General features: G+C 42.2%; 1 long non-coding RNA gene across 1 annotated transcript in view; it reads left to right on the top strand.

Moving 5' to 3' along the window:
• Window positions 1-8,619: 8,619 nt before the first annotated feature.
• The window catches only part of LOC126032665 (uncharacterized), a 207,477-nt gene continuing 197,840 nt past the window's right edge, over window positions 8,620-18,256 (top strand). The window contains exon 1 of the long non-coding RNA XR_007503889.1: window positions 8,620-8,716. This is a non-coding gene — a long non-coding RNA (uncharacterized LOC126032665). The remainder of the gene's footprint in view (window positions 8,717-18,256) is intronic.

An 18,256-nucleotide genomic window follows, 5' to 3' on the forward strand; every position in this document is an offset into this window, starting at 1 on the left:
TCCTTGAAGATGCCTGTAATGTCCTGGAGTGTTTTGCCTATGTGCTGTTCTATATATCTTATGGTTTTGGGGCTGATATCGAGGTCTTTAATCCATTTGAATTTTACCTTCGTACATGATGTTAGCTGGGGGTCTAAGTTCAATTTTTTGCAAATGGCTATCCAATTGTGCCAACACCACTTGTTGAAGAGGCTTTCCCTGCTCCATTTAGGATTTCCTGCTCCTTTATCAAAAATTAGGTGGTTGTATGTCTGGGGAACATTTTCTGAGTATTCAAGCCTATTACACTGATCTGAGGACCTATCCTTATTCCAATACCATGCTGTTTTGATAACTGTTGCTTTGTAGTACAGTTTAAAGTTGGGGAAAGTAATTCCTCCCATATTCTTTTTCCCAATGATTGCTTTAGCTATTCGAGGGTGTTTATTGTTCCAAATGAATTTCAAAAGTGTCTGATCCACTTCTTTGAAGAATGTCATGGGTATCTTTAGAGGGATGGCATTAAATCTGTATAATGCCTTGGGGAGTATTGCCATTTTGATGATGTTAATCCTGCCAATCCATGAGCAGGGTATGCGTTTCCATTTCCGTGTGTCCTCTCTTATTTCTTGGAGCAGAGTTTTATAGTTTTCTTTGTATAGGTCTTTCACATATTTAGTCAAGTTGATTCCCAGATATTTGAGTTTGTGTGGCACTATTGTGAATGGGGTTGTTTTCTTAATGTCCATTTCATCCTTATTACTATTGGTGTATAGAAAGGCCATTGATTTTTGTGTGTTAATTTTGTAGCCTGCCACCTTGCTATATGAGTCTATTGTTTCTAGAAGCTTTTTGATAGAGTCTTTAGGGTTTTCTAAGTAGAGTATCATGTCATCTGCAAACAGTGAGAGCTTGACTTCTTCCTTTCCTATCTGGATTCCCTTGATATCCTTTTCTTGCCTAATCGCTATAGCAAGTACTTCCAGTGCTATGTTGAATAGGAGTGGTGAGAGAGGACAGCCTTGTCTTGTGCCAGAATTTAGAGGAAAGGCTTTCAGTTTTTCTCCATTGAGGATAATATTTGCCACTGGCTTGTGGTAGATGGCCTTCACTATATTGAGAAAGGTTCCCTCCATTCCCATCTTGCTGAGAGTTTTGATCAAGAATGGGTGTTGGACCTTATCAAATGCTTTCTCTGCATCTATTGATATGATCATGTGGTTTTTATTTTCTTGTTATTGATGTTGTGTATTATGTTGATAGATTTACGGATGTTAAACCAGCCTTGCATTTCTGGGATGAAACCTACTTGATCGTAGTGGGTGATCTTTTTAACGAGGCATTGAATCCTATTTGCCAGGATTTTGTTGAGGATCTTTGCATCTGCATTCATCAGTGATATTGGTCTGTAATTTTCTTTTTTGGTAGCGTCTCTGTCTGGTTTAGGTATCAAGGTGATGTTGGCTTCATAAAAGCTATTTGGAAGTGTTTCCGTTTGTTCAATTTCATGAAAGAGTCTTGCCAAGCTTGGCAGTAGTTCCTCTTGGAAAGTTTGATAGAATTCATTAGTGAATCCACCTGGACCTGGGCTTTTGTTTTTCGGCAGACATTTGATTACTGTTTTAATTTCATCAATGGTGATGGGGGTGTTTAGATATGCTACATCCTCTTCCTTCAACCGTGGAAGATTATAAGAGTCCAAGAATTTATCCATTTCTTCCAGGTTCTCATTTTTAGTGGCGTAGAGTTTTTCAAAGTAGTTTCTGATTACCCTTTGAATCTCTGTCATATCAGTAGTGATCTCTCCTTTTTCATTCCTGATATGAGTTATCAAGTTTCTCTCTCTCTCTTTCTTTGTTAGGTTTGCCAGTGGTCTATCAATCTTGTTTATTTTTTCAAAGAACCAACTTCTGCTTTCGTTGATCTTTCGGATTGTTTTTTGAGTTTCCACTTCGTTGATTTCTGCTCTCAGCTTTGTTATTTCCTTCTGTCTTCCTACTCTTGGGTCCTTTTGTTGAGCATTTTCTAGTTCTATTAGCTGTGTCATTAAGCTACTCAGGTAAGCTCCTTCTTCCTTCCTGATGTGTGCTTGCAAAGCTATAAATTTTCCTCTCAGTACTGCTTTTGCTGTGTCCCATAAGTTCTGAGTTTGTGTCTTTATTGTCATTTGTTTCCAGGAACCTTTTGATTTCCTCCTTGATTTCATCTCGGACCCACTGGTTATTGAGCATGAGGCTGTTTAACTTCCAGGTGTTAAAGTGTTTCTTCTGAGTCCCTTTGGAGTTCACAAATAATTTCAGAGCCTTGTGGTCAGTGAAGGTAGTCTGCAAAATTTCTATCCTCTTGATCTTATGGAGGTATGTTTTATGTGCCAGCATGTAGTCTATCCTGGAGAATGTCCCATGTACATTGGAGAAGAATGTGTATCCAGGTTTCTGGGGATGGAGTGTCCTATATATATCCACTAGGCCTCTTTCTTCCATTTCTCTCCTCAGGTCTAGTATATTCTTGTTGGGTTTCAGTCTGGTTGACCTATCCAGTGTTGACAAAGCCGTGTTAAGGTCCCCCACAATTATTGTGTTGTTGTTGATATTATTTTTCAGATTTGTCAACAGTTGTATTAAATATTTTGCTGGCCCCTCATTCGGTGCATATATGTTTAGGAGAGTGAATTCTTCCTGCTCTACGTACCCCTTGATTAATATAAAATGTCCATCTTTGTCCTTTACAACCTTCCTGAGCATAAAATTTGCATTATCTGATATTAGTATGGCCACTCCAGCTTTTTTATGGGTGTTGTTTGCTTGGATAATTTTTCTCCAGCCTTTTATTTTGAGTCTATGTTTGTTCTGACTATTCAGGTGCGTTTCTTGTAGGCAGCAGAAGGTTGGATTGAGTTTTTTGATCCATTTAGCCACTCTGTGTCTCTTAACTGGTGCATTTAGTCCATTGACGTTGAGAGAAAGAATTGTCCTGGGATTTAACGCCATCTTTATTTCAAAATTTGGTGTGTCTTTTGGGTAGTCTTGTCTTAGATTAGGTCTTTCAGTTTTTCTCTTAAGACTGGTTTTGTGTCTGTGAAGTTTCTGAGCTGTTTTTTGTCTGTGAAACCATGTATTCTTCCGTCAAACCGGAAAGTGAGTTTTGCTGGGTATAGTATTCTGGGTGAAGCATTCATTTCATTCAGTCTTGTCACAATATCCCACCACTGCTTTCTGGCATTGAGTGTTTCTGGTGACAGGTCTGCTGTAAATCTGAAGGATGCTTGCTTGAACGTAATTTCCCCTTTTGGTCTTGCTGTTTTCAGAATTCTGTCTCTATCTGTGGGATTTGTCATTGTGACTAGGATGTGTCTTGGGGTGGTTTTTCTGGGGTCTCTTTTGGTTGGTACTCTTCGGGCATGCAGGATTTGATCACATATATTCTTTAGCTCTGGAAGTTTCTCTTTAATGATGTTCTTGACTGTTGATTCTTCCTGGAAATTTTCTTCCTGGGTCTCTGGGACTCCAATGATTCTTAAGTTGTTTCTGTTGATCTTATCATAGACTTCTATTTTCATCTGTTCCCATTCGTTGACTAATTTTTCCATTGTCTGCTCATTTGCTTTAAGTTTTTTGTCCAATCTCTCCTGCTGTATGGAATTGTTATGTATCTCATCTTCCACAGCACCAAGTCTATTCTCAGCTTCTGATACCCTGTCCCAGAGCTTATCCATTTTGTCATTCACTTCGTTTACTGACTTTTTCAGTCCTGTTAGTTGACATGTTATTTCAGTTGGAGTTTTGTGATTTCTGTATTCATATTTTCTTGGTTCTTATTAGTGTTCTGTTCAACTCGATCCATGGTTTCTTGGAGATTGTTGAGCATCTTCCATATTGCTAGTCTAAAGTCCTTATCTGAGAGGTTGATTAGTTGGTTGGTCATTATCTGGTCCTCAGAATTGTCATCTTCATTCTCTATGTCTGATGCTGGCCTGCATTGTTTCCCCATTGTCACACTTGTATTGTGGGTTTTTCTACGTGTTGTGGTGGTATTCATTGTCTATATGATGCAGGCAGCACACTCCTCTGGCTCCTCCCTTTCTGGATGGGCTGACTTGCCTCTAAGGGAGGGGAGTCCTCCGTGGATGAAGCCTCACACTGGGTCAAATCTTAGGCCTGAGCATGCAACAGAGAAGACACTCCGGAGAGAAATGTTTTCTTCTGTGATATAGCGCCGTTCTTAGTGTGATTTTTCCTTCTTGTTGCAATGGAGTTCTTTCCTTAGAAAGAGTGCACGGCCGCGTAGCGAATTGGAGCCGGCTTTTGCAAAGCTTGGCCGGTTTTCATGCTCTGGAGTCCCTCCCTGAAAATGGCGTCTGGGCGAGCGAGGTTTCTGGAGCCTCTTTTTGCCCCACTCGCAAGAGTTTCACGCCAGAGGACAGTAGACAGACATAGACAGGTCACACTCACAGTTTTTCACAGTTGGGCCCCACTGGGCCGGTGTACTTTCGCGGATTTTCCCCGCCTGGTGTCACCCAAAGGGAGCCGGCTTTTGCAAAGATTGGCCGGTTTTCATCCATACCACAGTATTTTATCCAATAATCTGTTAATAATTGTTTTTAGATTTTGGCTATTGTGAATTATACTACAACAAACAGAGAAGAACAAACATCTTTTCTGAATAGAAATTTTGGATCCTTGAAGGTAGATGCTCAGAAATGGAATTATTGTGTCACATGAGAGTCAATTTCTTTTTTGAGGAGTGTCCATATTGTTTTTCAAAATTTTTGAATGAGTCAATATTTTTACCAGCAAATGATGAGATCTCATTTTTCTCCACATTTGTGCCAACCTGGTGGTTATTGTTTTTGTTGTTGTTGTTATTATTATTATTATTATTATTATTATGATTATGATTATTATTATTTTGGTTTTTGGGCCACACCCGGCGGTGCTCAGGGGTTACTCCTGGCTGTCTGCTCAGAAATAGCTCCTGGCAGGCACGGGGACCACATGGGACACTGGGATTCGAACCAACCGCTTTGGTCCTGGATCAGCTGCTTGCAAGGCAAACACCGCTGTGCTATCTCTCCAGGCCCTGTTGTTATTTTTAATGTGTGTCAGTCTGTGTAAGATATTTCATTGTTGTTTTGATTTGTATTTCTGTGATGATGAGCATTTTTTCATATAGCTTTTGGCCATTTATATGTCTTCTTTGAAGAAGTTTCTGTTCATCTCTTCTCCCAACTTTTTGACGGGGTTGATTTTTTTTCTTATTATACTGTGCTTTCTATATTTTGTATATTAAGCCTTAAATATTAGGTGAGTGGTGAACCAATATTTTCCCCCAGTCTGTGGGATGTCTTATTTTTTATTCTGGTCATTGTTCTTTTGGAATGCAGAAGTCTCTTAAATATCTCAGTTGTTTATTTTTGCTTCCACTTCCTTGGCCAGTGGCACTGAATTCTTGAAGATGTGCCTCTAGATTAAATGTCATAAAGAGTTCTGCCGATGTTTTCCTCAATATAATTTATGGATTCCAGTTTGATATCAAGGTCTTTAATCCATTTTGAAATTTACTTTTGTGCATGGTGTGAGATAGGGACCTGAGTTCATTTTTTTTTTACATATGATTGATAATTTTCCCAACACCGTTTGTTGAAGAGGCTTTCCTTGTTCAATTTCATACACCTTTGTCTAATAAACTAAAGACCGAGAAAACTAATTGCCTAAATTATTCCCTGACAGTACTAGTTACAAACTTCCTATAAGAGGGTGGGTCGGTGGGTGGTGGTCAGAAGGAGTAATATTAGTGCATTAAAGTTGAGGTTTTAGGGGCCAGCGAGGTAGCGCTAGAGGTAAGGTGTCTGCCTTGCAAGTGCTAGGCAAGGAAGGACAGCGGTTCGATCCCCAGGTGTCCCATATGGTCCCCCTAAGCCAGGGGCAATTTCTGAGTGCTTAGCCAGGAATAACACCTGAGCATCAAACGGGTGTGGCCCGAAAAACCAAAAAAAAAAAAGTTGAATTTTTAGAAGCACCTTATATGGGATTGAGAACAGGTCAGTTTCCTTTTTTGGCCACACCTGGTGATACTCAAGAGCAAAATGCTCTTCTGTGCTGGGTCAGAGGTACATAAGCCCATGGGGTCCTCCAAACTCTCATGAATCTTTATCAGGTTGCCTGAGGTGCTCTTTGAACCCTGGCAGTGCTTGGGTGATTATCCTGTTTAGACAGATTCTGGGTTGGGTATCTAAAGCAGGACTTTTACATGCAAGGGGTGAGCACTAACTCTCTGAACTATGTATGTCCTGGGCTCCTCGATGTACTAAAAGGGAGAAAACTTTTTATTTTATTTTATTTTAGTTTTTTACCCGAGTGGGAGTCAAGGGGCCCCAGCCATTGCTCTCAGGGAATTTATCCTTGGACTCATTCCAGTATTCCAACTAATGTTTAATGAGCACCTACTCTCAAATATGAAAATGTTAAACAGTTTCTGACTCTGAGACCATTAAGGTCCAGAACAGACTGAGGGACATTGCACAGGGCCCGTGTCCTCTAAACCCTGAATAATCTTTGTCAGGATGACTGAGGTTCTTTTTGCTCTTGCCAAGTAGTAAGTAGACATTAAGAAGCTTCCCTAAATCTTCCCCTAAATCTTCATTCACTATTGCGAGTGAATCCTTAAGGGCAAGAGTTCCAGTGGCACCAGCATTATGGAGTACTAGAGGAGTGGAAACAGGTGGGACCCCCACCTACCCACCCGAGGCTTTAATGCTTGGACAAACACTTCCCTTGACCAAGCTGGACCCAAAATGTCTCTTCTCGGGGGCAAATCACAACCATGCCAGCGTTCCAGCCACCACTGGCATCCCTAGACCAACTCTTTCTATGTATTTGGTTCTATTTCAAGACTATCTGCCATCACTTAGTCCAGGCGGGAATAAAGGCCTCCACTTTTCAAGTGCATGTTCCAGACTGCCTGACTTTCCCAGTCTTCGGCAATTGGGGGCGCAGCTGGAGCCAAGATTGCGAGTAGGGTTCCACTGACAGCCTTTCTCGATGATCCGTAAAGATGCAAGTCGGGGTGGGACACACACCCTAAGATCCTCCCTGGCAGCCTGTAAAACCTAACCTGCGACAACCAGAGGGTCCCAGAGTGAGAAAGATGGATCGGGTCCCCTCACAGCACTTAGCCCAGCAAGAACGAAGGCTTTTTTAGAGGTAGAAGGTATTCTGGAACCTCTGAAGGCGAGCACCCCGCTCTGAAGCAGGCGCCCCATCTAAAAGTGGGGTGTGGACCCGGTTTGGCGCGCCCTTGGCTGATTCTGCCACGGATCTCGCCATCTTCTCCCCCAAGCCCTCCCTCCTCCCTGGCGTGACCACTTGGGATCCCGCCCCAAGACAAAGGCGATCCGAACTCCAAGCAGAACGAATTCAGGGTATCAGGTTGCTCTTTTCGGTCTCCCCCTCCACTCCAGCTCTCCCCCCCTCGCGCCTCCCCCTTGCTTCTGCGCTTTTCCACGTGACTCTTTGGAATCTTTGCCAAAGGCTTCGAGTTCCTGGGTCCATTTTCACCCTGTGCAATAGTCGAGAGAGAAAGAGAGAGAGAGGCAGGGAGGGTAGACGGGGAAAGGCGGAGCGAGTGTCCTTTAAACGCGGGGCTTCAGACTGGATCCTGATTTTTTTTTTTTTGCACGTTTCCGGGGCTCGCTGCAAGGAGTGGCATCGAGTTAGGGGGAGACCTCACTCAGGGAGCCTTGGCTGGCTCTGGAGCTCGCGTGCATTTCAAACCCTGGCTCCTCCTTCTCCGCGCTTGTGATCCTTGGCACCTCGACCCTCGCTTGCAATCGGGCTTGGTGCGATCCGGGGTGGGGTGGAGTAGGGTGTTGGGAGGGAACGAGAGGGCAGTGGCTTGGAATCGCTTGGCTCTCCCCCACCGGGGCGCGCAAGTGGCAGGAGCGGCCCCCGCGCCTCCGCCGCAGCTTGGGGCCGGTCTGCGGCAGCGGCAGGGAGAGAGAGAGCGCGGTCCGAGTCCCGATCGCACAAAGTTTGCATCCAGCGAGCGGGAGAGTGAGGTCCACCGAGGGAAGGAGAGACGAAGGGAGGAGGCGGGTTCTGCCCCGGCCACCCGCGACCTCCTTCTGCCGAGCCCACGCCAGCGAGCGGCGAGCGAACTTTAAGCAAGCCGCAGACGCACCTGCGCAAGCCGGGCTCTTGGGGCAGCGGGTCTGGGGGTGCCCCGGAGCCCACCCAGCCAGCTCGAGCACACACAGGCTCGGGGGGATCCCAGCCGCAGGTGACGGACACCTTCCCGGCGAGACTTGGCTGAGCGGCTGCGCTCTGCGTTCTGCCTGCTCTTTGATTCCTTCCCTCCAGCTCTCCTCCCCACACTGGTGGTGTCCTGCTTCCTTCGCCCCGGCCGTGAATGAATTGAATTCCCCGCCCTTGCAGGCTCCTCCGGGGGCTCCTTGAGAGCTTGGCTTTTCTTTTTGGCCGGTTCTTTGGCTCCAGTTCCTCCGAGGTGACCGCCCGCCAGCTGCCCCAACCCGGCTCTCTCTCTCCGCGCGTCGCAGCCTGGGTGGCCGAAGGCAGCGTTTTGGCCCGGAGCTGGGTTTTTTTTTTTTTTTTTGGATGCTTGCTTTGAAGGCTGCACTTGTCCAGCGTGGGTGCCCAGGTGGCGATGGGTGTCTTCGAAGTGTGGCTCCGGGTGGCCCTCGCCTTGGCGGCGTTTGCACGATTGCCTCATCATTCGGAAGGTAAGAGAGGGGTGTGTGTGTGCGTGTGTGTGTGTGTGTGTGTGTGTGTGTGTGTGTGTGTGTGTGTGTGTGTGTGATTTAAAAAAATCTTAGTGGGTTTATTGTGGTTCTGGTGGAAGTTTTCGGATGGGTAGGTGGCAAGGGAGCGGAGTAGGCTTTTATTGCTAAGAAAAAGTCTATTTTTTTTTGCATTCAACTCACCAGCTGTCCCTAAGGGTGCCTGGAAGGCGGGTGGTCGAGCTAGGTGGCAGCTCAGAAATTGGATTCTTTCTTTGCACTTTCCCCGCTGCTCCCGAATGGAAAGCAATCACATGGAGCCTGAGTGAGGGGCGAACAATTAATTGTTCTTACCTGGGTAAAAATGCATCTGCTTTTGTGCAACAGAAAAAAAAAAAAAAAAAAAAAAAGCCAGGTTCAAGCCCCTAACTCCTTCCCGCCTCTCTCTCCCAGCTAGACTGTGGGTCAACTCCCGTGAAGATTTTCTTTTCTTCTTTCTTTCTTTCTTTCTTTCTTTCTTTCTTTCTTTCTTTCTTTCTTTCTTTCTTTCTTTCTTTCTTTCTTTCTTTCTTTCTTTCTTTCTTTCTTTCTTTCTTTCTTTCTTTCTTTCTTTCTTTCTTTCTTTTCTTTCTTTCTTTCTTTCTTTCTTTCTTTCTTTTCTTTCTTTCTTTCTTTCTTTCTTTCTTCTCTTTCTTTCTTTCTTTCTTTCTTTCTTTCTTTCTTTTTTTTTTTTTTTAATAAATGAACGGGTTTAGAGAGTGTCCTAAGCTCTCAGCAATTCAGCTGCTCTAGGAGAACCGTTCCCAGCCCTGCCCGCCTTCCCAGGAAGAAAGTGGCTCTTAAGAGTTGAGCTTCATTCTGACTTCCCTCTGGCCCCGGTTTCCCCGGGGATGGGTGGGTGGGTGGGTGGGTCAGTTCAGCGGGTAAACCCAGGACCTGAGGGAGAGAAAAAGAAAAGACCAGGAGAATTGTCGCCATGCTTGCAAAAGAAAGCTTGATGAGTGTCAGTAAATGAACCAAATAACTAAACCCAGAGTTGGGGAGGCGGGTTTGGGGTTGGAGAGGCCGGGTGTGAGAGCTTCTGGGCTCTCCCACCTGCTTGGGGCAGCTAGGAAAGTGGTCTTTCCTGCTTAGGGAGGGGGAAGGGGCCCTGCCGACTCGGGGATCGATGGCTTAATCCAGCGCCACCCGCTCTCGGCTTCCCCTCCTGGCCCCATTCATTATTCAACCAGCTGCGGGAAGATGAGAGTTCACCTGCCCGGCTGCAAATCTGAGCTGCCCGGGCAGTGGCGGGCGCTGGGCCGGGCGCCTCCTCCGCCCTGGAGCCCAGAGCTAAGCTGCATAGCTGGGGTCTGAGCTCCGACGCGGGACCTGGGGCAAAGAGAAGACAAAAGTTGCCACTCACTCAGGCTGACCCCCTAGCTGCCTGCAGCAGCTACCAGTTCCCCTTTTCTTTTTAGTTAGTTAGTCTCCGGGGACAAAGAGGCATGGCTTTGGCTATCCTTGCAAAGCCTCCCGGACTTGCCCCCAGGGTGCTGCCCACCCCCACCCCCTTTCTGGGAAGTTTGTCCAGAGTGTTCTGAGCATGGGAAAAGTAGGTCTGGGGCCTATGTCGCCTCTTTCCAACGATGTAACCAGTGTCTGTATATATGCATGTATGTGCTTGCACAAAAGGAAAAAAATATGTGTCCGGGTTAATGATGAAATAAAACTGGTGGGAGAGTCAGTCTGGGGTAGCCTCGTTTAAATTTGAGACTTAGAAAAATGCCATTTCATTTGGTGAAGGCAATTGCTTACCTGGAATCCTAAACCAGCCACGCGGAGAAAGAACTGTGCTCTCCCCACTGAGCTCACCAGGGGGCAGCTGGAATGAGGCAGTTTTTCACCACCCCAACTCTTGGAATTACAAAGACTGTTATTAGTGAAAGCCTGCAGGGTTCATTCTTAGGGAGACTGGCTGCTAAGTTGGGCAAAGTTTAAGGACGCCTGGTCTTCCGATGAGGGAAGAGGAGAGCTCCTGTGCTGGGAGCAAGGAGCGCTATTCCTCCAAAGATTCCCAGCAAAACTTTGCTTAACCATTTCGCCCTACTTTCAGAGTATTCCACGATCATTTCCCAAATTTGAAGCAAATTTCTGAGACTTACTCTCCACGTCATAATAAAAATGCTTATTTAGTGATTGAAGATGGACATTTGTTTAGAGCTCATTTATTTATTTATTTATTTGGGGAGCATACCCAGCAGTGCTCAGGGCTTACTCCTTATTTTACCTGACACTCTACTTAGCACTTTGCATATTTCACTCATTAAATTAATTTTGATAGATGATATCAGTGCACTGCCCTAAAAATGAGCTGTCTCTGATGAGACTTTAGCTTTGGTTCTGTTGGAGTTTTCATTTCAAAAATAATGTGGCTGACCCAGGTTACATCTCCAGCATTACATATGGTCCTCCAAGCCCTGCCAGGAGTGATTCCTGATCACAGAATAAAGAGTAAGCTCTGAGCACCACTGAGTGTGACCCCAACACCAATCAATGAATGAATGAATAAGAATAACGTTGAGAGAGATTGAGAGAGAGAGAGAGAGAGAGAGAGAGAGAGAGAGAGAGAGAGAGAGAGAGAGAGAGAGAGAGAGAGAGAGAGAGAGAGAGAATCTGCATACATAAAGGCAGGCTGGGTGGGGAGGGAGAGAAACAGGAAATGGTTGGCAGAAGTGAACATTGGTAAAGGGAGGGGTGTCAGAACATTATATGACTGAAACTCAGCCATCAACTTGTTAACTATCTAACTATTCAATAAAAAATATTAAACTAAAAATAACATTTAGAACAAGTTTAAGGCTGTTAGAGATTTTCTTTTTCTTTTTTGGTTTTTGGGCCACACCCGGCGGTGCTCAGGGGTTACTCCTGGCTGTCTGCTCAGAAATAGCTCCTGGCAGGCACGGGGGACCATATGGGACACCGGGATTCAAACCAACCACCTTTGGTCCTGGATCGGCTGCTTGCAAGGCAAACGCCGCTGTGCTATCTCTCCGGGCCCTAGAGATTTTCTTGAGTATTTACTATTAACCTTGTCTGACTTTTTTACAACCTGAAAAGCATAGTCACATTATCTTGTGATGAGACTATGTTTTTGTTTTCTTGGATCTGAAAGATAGTGTAAGGGTCAAGGCACTTGCCTTTTATGTGGTGAACCTTATTTTGATTTGCTAAGCATTACTAGGTGTGACTTCTGTGGAAGATCCAGAAGTAATCCCTGAGCACCACCCCCAAAAGAAATTTTGCTTTCTTTTCTGTTATCAGAGAATTTTTCTGTCACATGCTTCTGGCATACTGATCAATAATTCTGTAAATAAAGATGTGGTCTTCCTCACTTACATATGTGTTGCTGAATATTAAGATGGCTCCTAGGTTTTAATTTAATTTTGATTTGTTTTTGTTCTGGGGCCACTCCCAATGGCGCTCAGGGGCTATGTTCAGGGATCGCTCCTAGCAGATCTTGGATAACCCCCTGTCAGTGTTTGGGGGCTACCATCTGTGGTGTCCATTGCAGAGACTGTCAAATGCAAGACATAAACTTTAACCCCTTTACTACCTCTCCAGCACCTCCTGTTATTCTTCTATCTCTAATTCAGCTCTGATATACATTTGGTATTAAAAAATAATGGCTAGATAGATGTATATGGTCAAATCTCAATTATTTAAATTAAGCTTAGGTTGTGAAAGCTGACTTATGACCTTTCGTGAACTACCTAACTCTTTGGGCTATTTTTCAATTATGTATCATATGTAGAAGATGATTAGGAGATAGCTCTAAAATATTTTTACTCATCAACCACTGTAGAAAAAAAGATCAATATTTTCCAGATTGCTTTTTTTTGCATGTAGTCAGTTATAACATACTCTGTCTAAATTTTAATTATTAAAAGAAAAAAAATTTGTAAGCAAATATTGTTAGTTTATATTATCTTGTTTTTTGGAGAATACACATGGCTATACTCAGGGCTTATCCTTGCTCTGCACTCAGGAATCACTTGGGGAACTGTATGGGGTGCCAGGGATCTAATCCAGGTGGGATATATGCAAGTCAAGCACCTTACCCATTGCATTGTTTTATGCTGTCAAGACGACAATGTTTTGAGAATAAGAAGAAACCAAGAAGTTACAGAAAAAAAATATCCTTCTTCTTCTTCTTCTTCTTCTTCTTCTTCTTCTTCTTCTTCTTCTTCTTCTTCTTCTTCTTCTTCTTCTTCTTCTTCTTCTTCTTCTTCTTCTTCTTCTTCTTCTTCTTCTTCTTCTTCTTCTTCTTTTTCTTCTTCTTCTTCTTCTTCTTTTTCTTCTTCTTCTTCTTCTTCCTCTTCTTCTTCTTTTTCCTCCTCCTTCTTCCTCCTCCTCCTTCTTCTTCCTCCTCCTCCTTCTTCTTCCTTCTTCCTCCTCCTCCTCCTTCTTCCTTCTTCCTCCTCCTCCTCCTTCTTTTTCTTTTTTTCTTTTTTTGGTTTTTGGGCCACATTCAGCAGTGCTCAGGAGTTACTCCTGACTTAGCACTCAGAGATCCCTCATGGCAGGCTCAGAGACCATATGGGATTTTGGGGATCAAACTTGAGTCCATTTCATGTCATCCATGTGCAATGCAAATGCTGTACCACTGTGCTATCACTCTAGCCCTACTGAGAAATTTTAATGAACCTAGTTACTTTCTAAAATTCAGATAAGTTCTGCATGACATTTCTCTAGGGAAGTAGATCTCATATTGTGTTGACTGGTGGAAATCCTGTGATATTACACTAGATAGAACAAGTTGGCTTAGATAGAGGAAAAGATGATTGAATTTGGAGGTTAAAGAATTGAATTGTAATCTGTGTTCTGTCACTTCCCTGGTGATTAACCTAATCCTACAGTCTCTCCATGTTTTTGATAAATACTATTAATAATATGCTGACAAGGATAATTTAATCACCAACATGTTTTATTTATGATTGGACCGGTATATTTGATTCTATTGACTTGGAAGTTCCTTGCATGCAGCAAGCACACCCTGGTTTGAATCCCTTGCACCACATAATGGTTCCAGAGCACTGCCAGTGTTCACTCCTGAGGACAGAGCCAGAGCACCATTGGATATGGCATCAATACAACAATAAAGAAAAAAGGCTCCAGTAAGCCAGCTTTGTCAGACTTAGTGCTTAAAACTCAATTTTAAAACTCAAGAGAGCCAGTTGGCTGGAAAAATGTCTGCCACAACTCTTTACTGAGACTGTGTCAGATAATGTCTGGTAAGAGATGCATACATTAGAAAATAAAATACTAATATTTTCTTTCCAGGAGTTTGTATATCCAGAAATCATTCAAATGGATCAAGTAGCACTAGGGATATGTAAAATTTGGTCCTTGGTAGATTTTTCATTATGTAATTATTTCAACTTTGCATCATTTGGCTTTTGCAACTACTTGCTAGTGGAAATAAAGAGGTGATGTATTGTTAGCATATTGCATTTTTGGTCCTTGGAATTGGGTTTTGGGCATTAGACTTCTCATTTACATTATTTAGTGAGGTTACTGCAATCTACATTCAGTGTTATAGACTTGAGTGACTATATTGCTCAATTTTTATACAGTCAAGAGTCTCCTGAAATATTTTTTACCACATGGCTGAGGCAAGGGAGGGGACTACCACATGGCAAAGTTTGAGTCACATGTCAACAAACAGTTGACCTGTTTTCACTTTAACTACTCTATTAATTGATTTTGAATCATGATTGACAATATCCAGGATATGAGCTGTTCTGTTAGCCCAGAAACCAATTCTATTTTAACTGTTCCACAGTGTACAAGCCATATGCTGAATTATAACACAACATAAAGCTTGAACATTTAAATGCCAACTACTGACTGCTTATTCCTAATGAATCATCCATTTGTGATACCACACTTTCCAAATTTCTTTGCATCCTTTGGTCCTATTTGTCACTACTAGTTCTTAGGACTCATGTATCTGATATTTTATTTTTATGACCCTTGAATTTAGATTCTCTAATTTACTCAATTTACCAGGTACAATTTCTATAGTGAAGAGTTTCAGGGAATGGAGTGATAGCACAGTGGGTAAAGTGTTCACCTTGCATATGGCCAACCTAGGTTCGATCCTCAGCATCCCATATGGTGCCCCAAGTCTGCCAGGAGTAACCCCTGAGCGCCACGGGCATTACCCCAAAACAATCAAAAGAGTTTCAGAAAGTAAGTACTGATACAAATTAGTGCACATTTTCTCTGAAAACTTTATAATGTATATACATCAAGAGTATTTTGTAATATGTGAAGGAGCTTGAAAACAGACATGTGTTTAAGTTAATTACGAAGTGACATTTTGCTCCTGTGACCTCCAGAAATAATCCAACCACATGGAGGAAGTTGTCAAGATCTCAGCTTTTTTCTTGATACTATTGTCACCAATTCACTTTGTAGAAGTCTGTGCATTTTCTCATGGCCCCTGAGAAATTAAATGATTCAGCAGCTCAGCTGTATCTGATACAACTAAGATAAAGTTGTTAAAGTTCTCAGGGAATTCTTGTCAATTTTTTTTCCTGATTTCCCTTGAAGAAGGCTTGCTTCTCTTCCTAGATTCATAACAATTGTCAGAATCCACCTTGCATTGAAGTTTCCTTTAAAATTCCACTGAAGTTATCACTGTGGACCTCATTCTTAGACTCCTTAAGCAAAGAAACAAGGAGTGGTGAGAATACCTTTGTTTTCCGTATTGTTAGGTGTGAACTTTTCATTGAAAGACCTCTATACTTCAGTACTGAATCAGAGACTGCTCTGTACTCCAGGCCAGCAAACTTCCCAGCTTCATCTGCTAGTGGGTATAAGATGTGTGCAAGTGTGGGAGAAATATGTTGGCTTTGGAGGACCACATCTGGCATTGGGTGGTGATAAATGTTTGATAGGCTGGGCACCACACTAGAATGCTTTATTTTCTTGAGAGAGTAGACATGAGATTTTGAAAGCCGTATTAATAGAGACTCATTTGTGCAGCTGCCTTCTGGGTAAAACTGCTCTGTTTTAGGAAAGCCCTTCAGGAAAGAGGGGAAAGCAATTTCTTTTGGAATTGTACATCATAGAGGATCCAAACTGAGTGATTTTTTTTCTTTAATGATGGAATGTATCAGCAGATATATTCCAATTTAACTTGAGTTTCTAGCAGATGTTTGGCTTAACCAAGTGTGAATGTGGTGCCATACTCAATGTTACTTTACTTTTTTCATGTTATAATGAGTGTTATATCAATCTCACTCAATATGAAGAATTGAATTTTGATATGGGTACTTGGGCACTTAAGAGATTTGATTCCTTATGGAATTTGGAAAAGATATTGGTTTATGGGAAGTAATGTTATGGAAGAGAGCAATACAATAATTTGAGGAGAGTCTTATTCTAAAAGTTGAATTAATTTTCTCTAAAGATTAAAGTTTTAAAAACTATACCCAAGTGATGATCTTTATGTTTTACATATCAGAATTGATTAAATGTCAATTTTAGTAATTTGGAAGTAGAATAGCATTTACATGTACTTTTATGATTTTTAAGTACACAGATTTCATAGATGAGTATTTTATGCATATAGATACCTATATATTATATAAATATAGGTTGTCCTATGACTATAATAGATTGAAACACTGTCTTTGGAAAAGGATTTCTTAAAGAAATATAGTCAGTTAAGAAGATTTTCCTTCCAAGGTTTTATCTTCAGTTATTCTTATTTGAATGTCAAGGGCACAAAAGTCATTTCAATAAATTTGCCCACTGAGGTCTTTTATTCAAACCCCAAGTGTAGATAGTCATCTCATTTTTTGAAGATTGTTTATAATTCCATTATTGATGGATAAAATAAGCCAGTCTTTTCCTAAGAAGTTAATAATTTTTAGACTTTATGACATCTTATGGAAATGAAATACTATAGTAAATATGCCTTTTCTCTTTGTTTTTACTTATTTATTCTTTCTTTTAGGGAGTGTGTAACTCTCAAGTAGTGCTTAAGGTTCCAGGTTCTTTACATGGAATCTATTATGCTGAGTGAAGTAAGTCAAAGGGAGAGAGAAAGACGCAGAATGGTTTCACTCATCTATGGACTTTAAGAAAAATGAAAGACATTTTTAACAGTATCTCAGAGACAAGAGAGATGAGGGCTGGTAGGTGCAGCTCATGACATGAAGCTCATGACATAGAGCGATGAGTGCAGTTGGAGAAATGACTACACTGAAAACTATCATAACAATGTGAATGAATGAGGGAAGTAGAAAGCCTGTCTCGAGTACAGGTGTAGTGGGGTGGGGAGGAGGGAGATCCTGGAAATTGGTGGTGGGAATGTTGCACTGGTGAAGGGGGGTGTTCTTTACATGACTGTAATCATACAACTATAATCATGTTTGTAATCATGGTGTTTAAATAAAGATAAAAAAAAGGTTCCAGGTTCTGTGGGTCTGACAGTTGGGTGCTTACACCCCATGATTCAGTGTTGTTAGTGCTGATTCTGTGGGTTACCAGAGCTGCATCTTACAGGACCAGTGAACTGACCTTATATATGCCAGATATATGCTCCAGTTTTTTGAGTGTTCACCTCGGCTTACCCTTCTTTTTTTTGGATGCCACATATGGCATGTGTTTACCTACTGGGGTACCTACTATATGAAGGAGTTCTGAAAAACAAAGAAGAAAAAGAAGCATTAGTGTTAAGAATATGTCTCACTGTCGTGGAGTAATTATAATGTTTCCACATCCTTAGAAAGGAAGTGCACAGAGTGAATACATAGATGGATAATGCAAGCACAAAGAGCTCAGAGGAAAAAAGTAGAATTCTGTGAGGGAAAGCTTCCATGAAGGAGAATGGGATCAAATTCAAGCAACTAGAATAGGTTGAATGCAGCTCTATATAGGAAACAAAATGAAAGGAGGCATGAAGATTTTGAAAGTATCATCACAGGACTGTAAACTGGCCGTGTTTGGTTGCACAGCAGAAGCTGTGTAAGCAGAGTGGCTTTGAAGTCTGGCCTAATAAACTTGAACTAGAATGATGGAGGCTTTGCCTTTTATCACCAAGAGAGAAAATATATATATATTACGTATATATATATCATATATATACTATACTATGCATATGTATGGTCTATCATACTATATTATACAATATATTATATACGATATATATGTATGTCCTCTATGCATAAATTTATTTTTAAATACAAGTAGTAAGATTCTTAAAAAATTTAATTTGGAGGAGAGGACTACTAGAAGTGCTCCTGAGGTAGACTACTTCTGACTGCAATCATCCAGAAGGGGTTGGAAGGTTCTACTGAGGGCCAGAAAAGCATGCATAGCTGCTTAGGTCTCAAAGTGCCAGGGATCACCAAGGCCACCCTAGGGCTTTGGGGGCCTCTAAGGCCAGACACTGTGGTGTTGGGGGGATGTGGTTTTGGGATCAAACTGAGGTCCCCTTTTGCAAAAATGCCATGTGCCTTTGACTCTATGCTAATATTCTTGAACCCC

Source organism: Suncus etruscus, chromosome 16 (genome assembly GCF_024139225.1).
Source record: "Suncus etruscus isolate mSunEtr1 chromosome 16, mSunEtr1.pri.cur, whole genome shotgun sequence".
Taxonomy (NCBI): Eukaryota; Metazoa; Chordata; class Mammalia; order Eulipotyphla; family Soricidae; genus Suncus; species Suncus etruscus.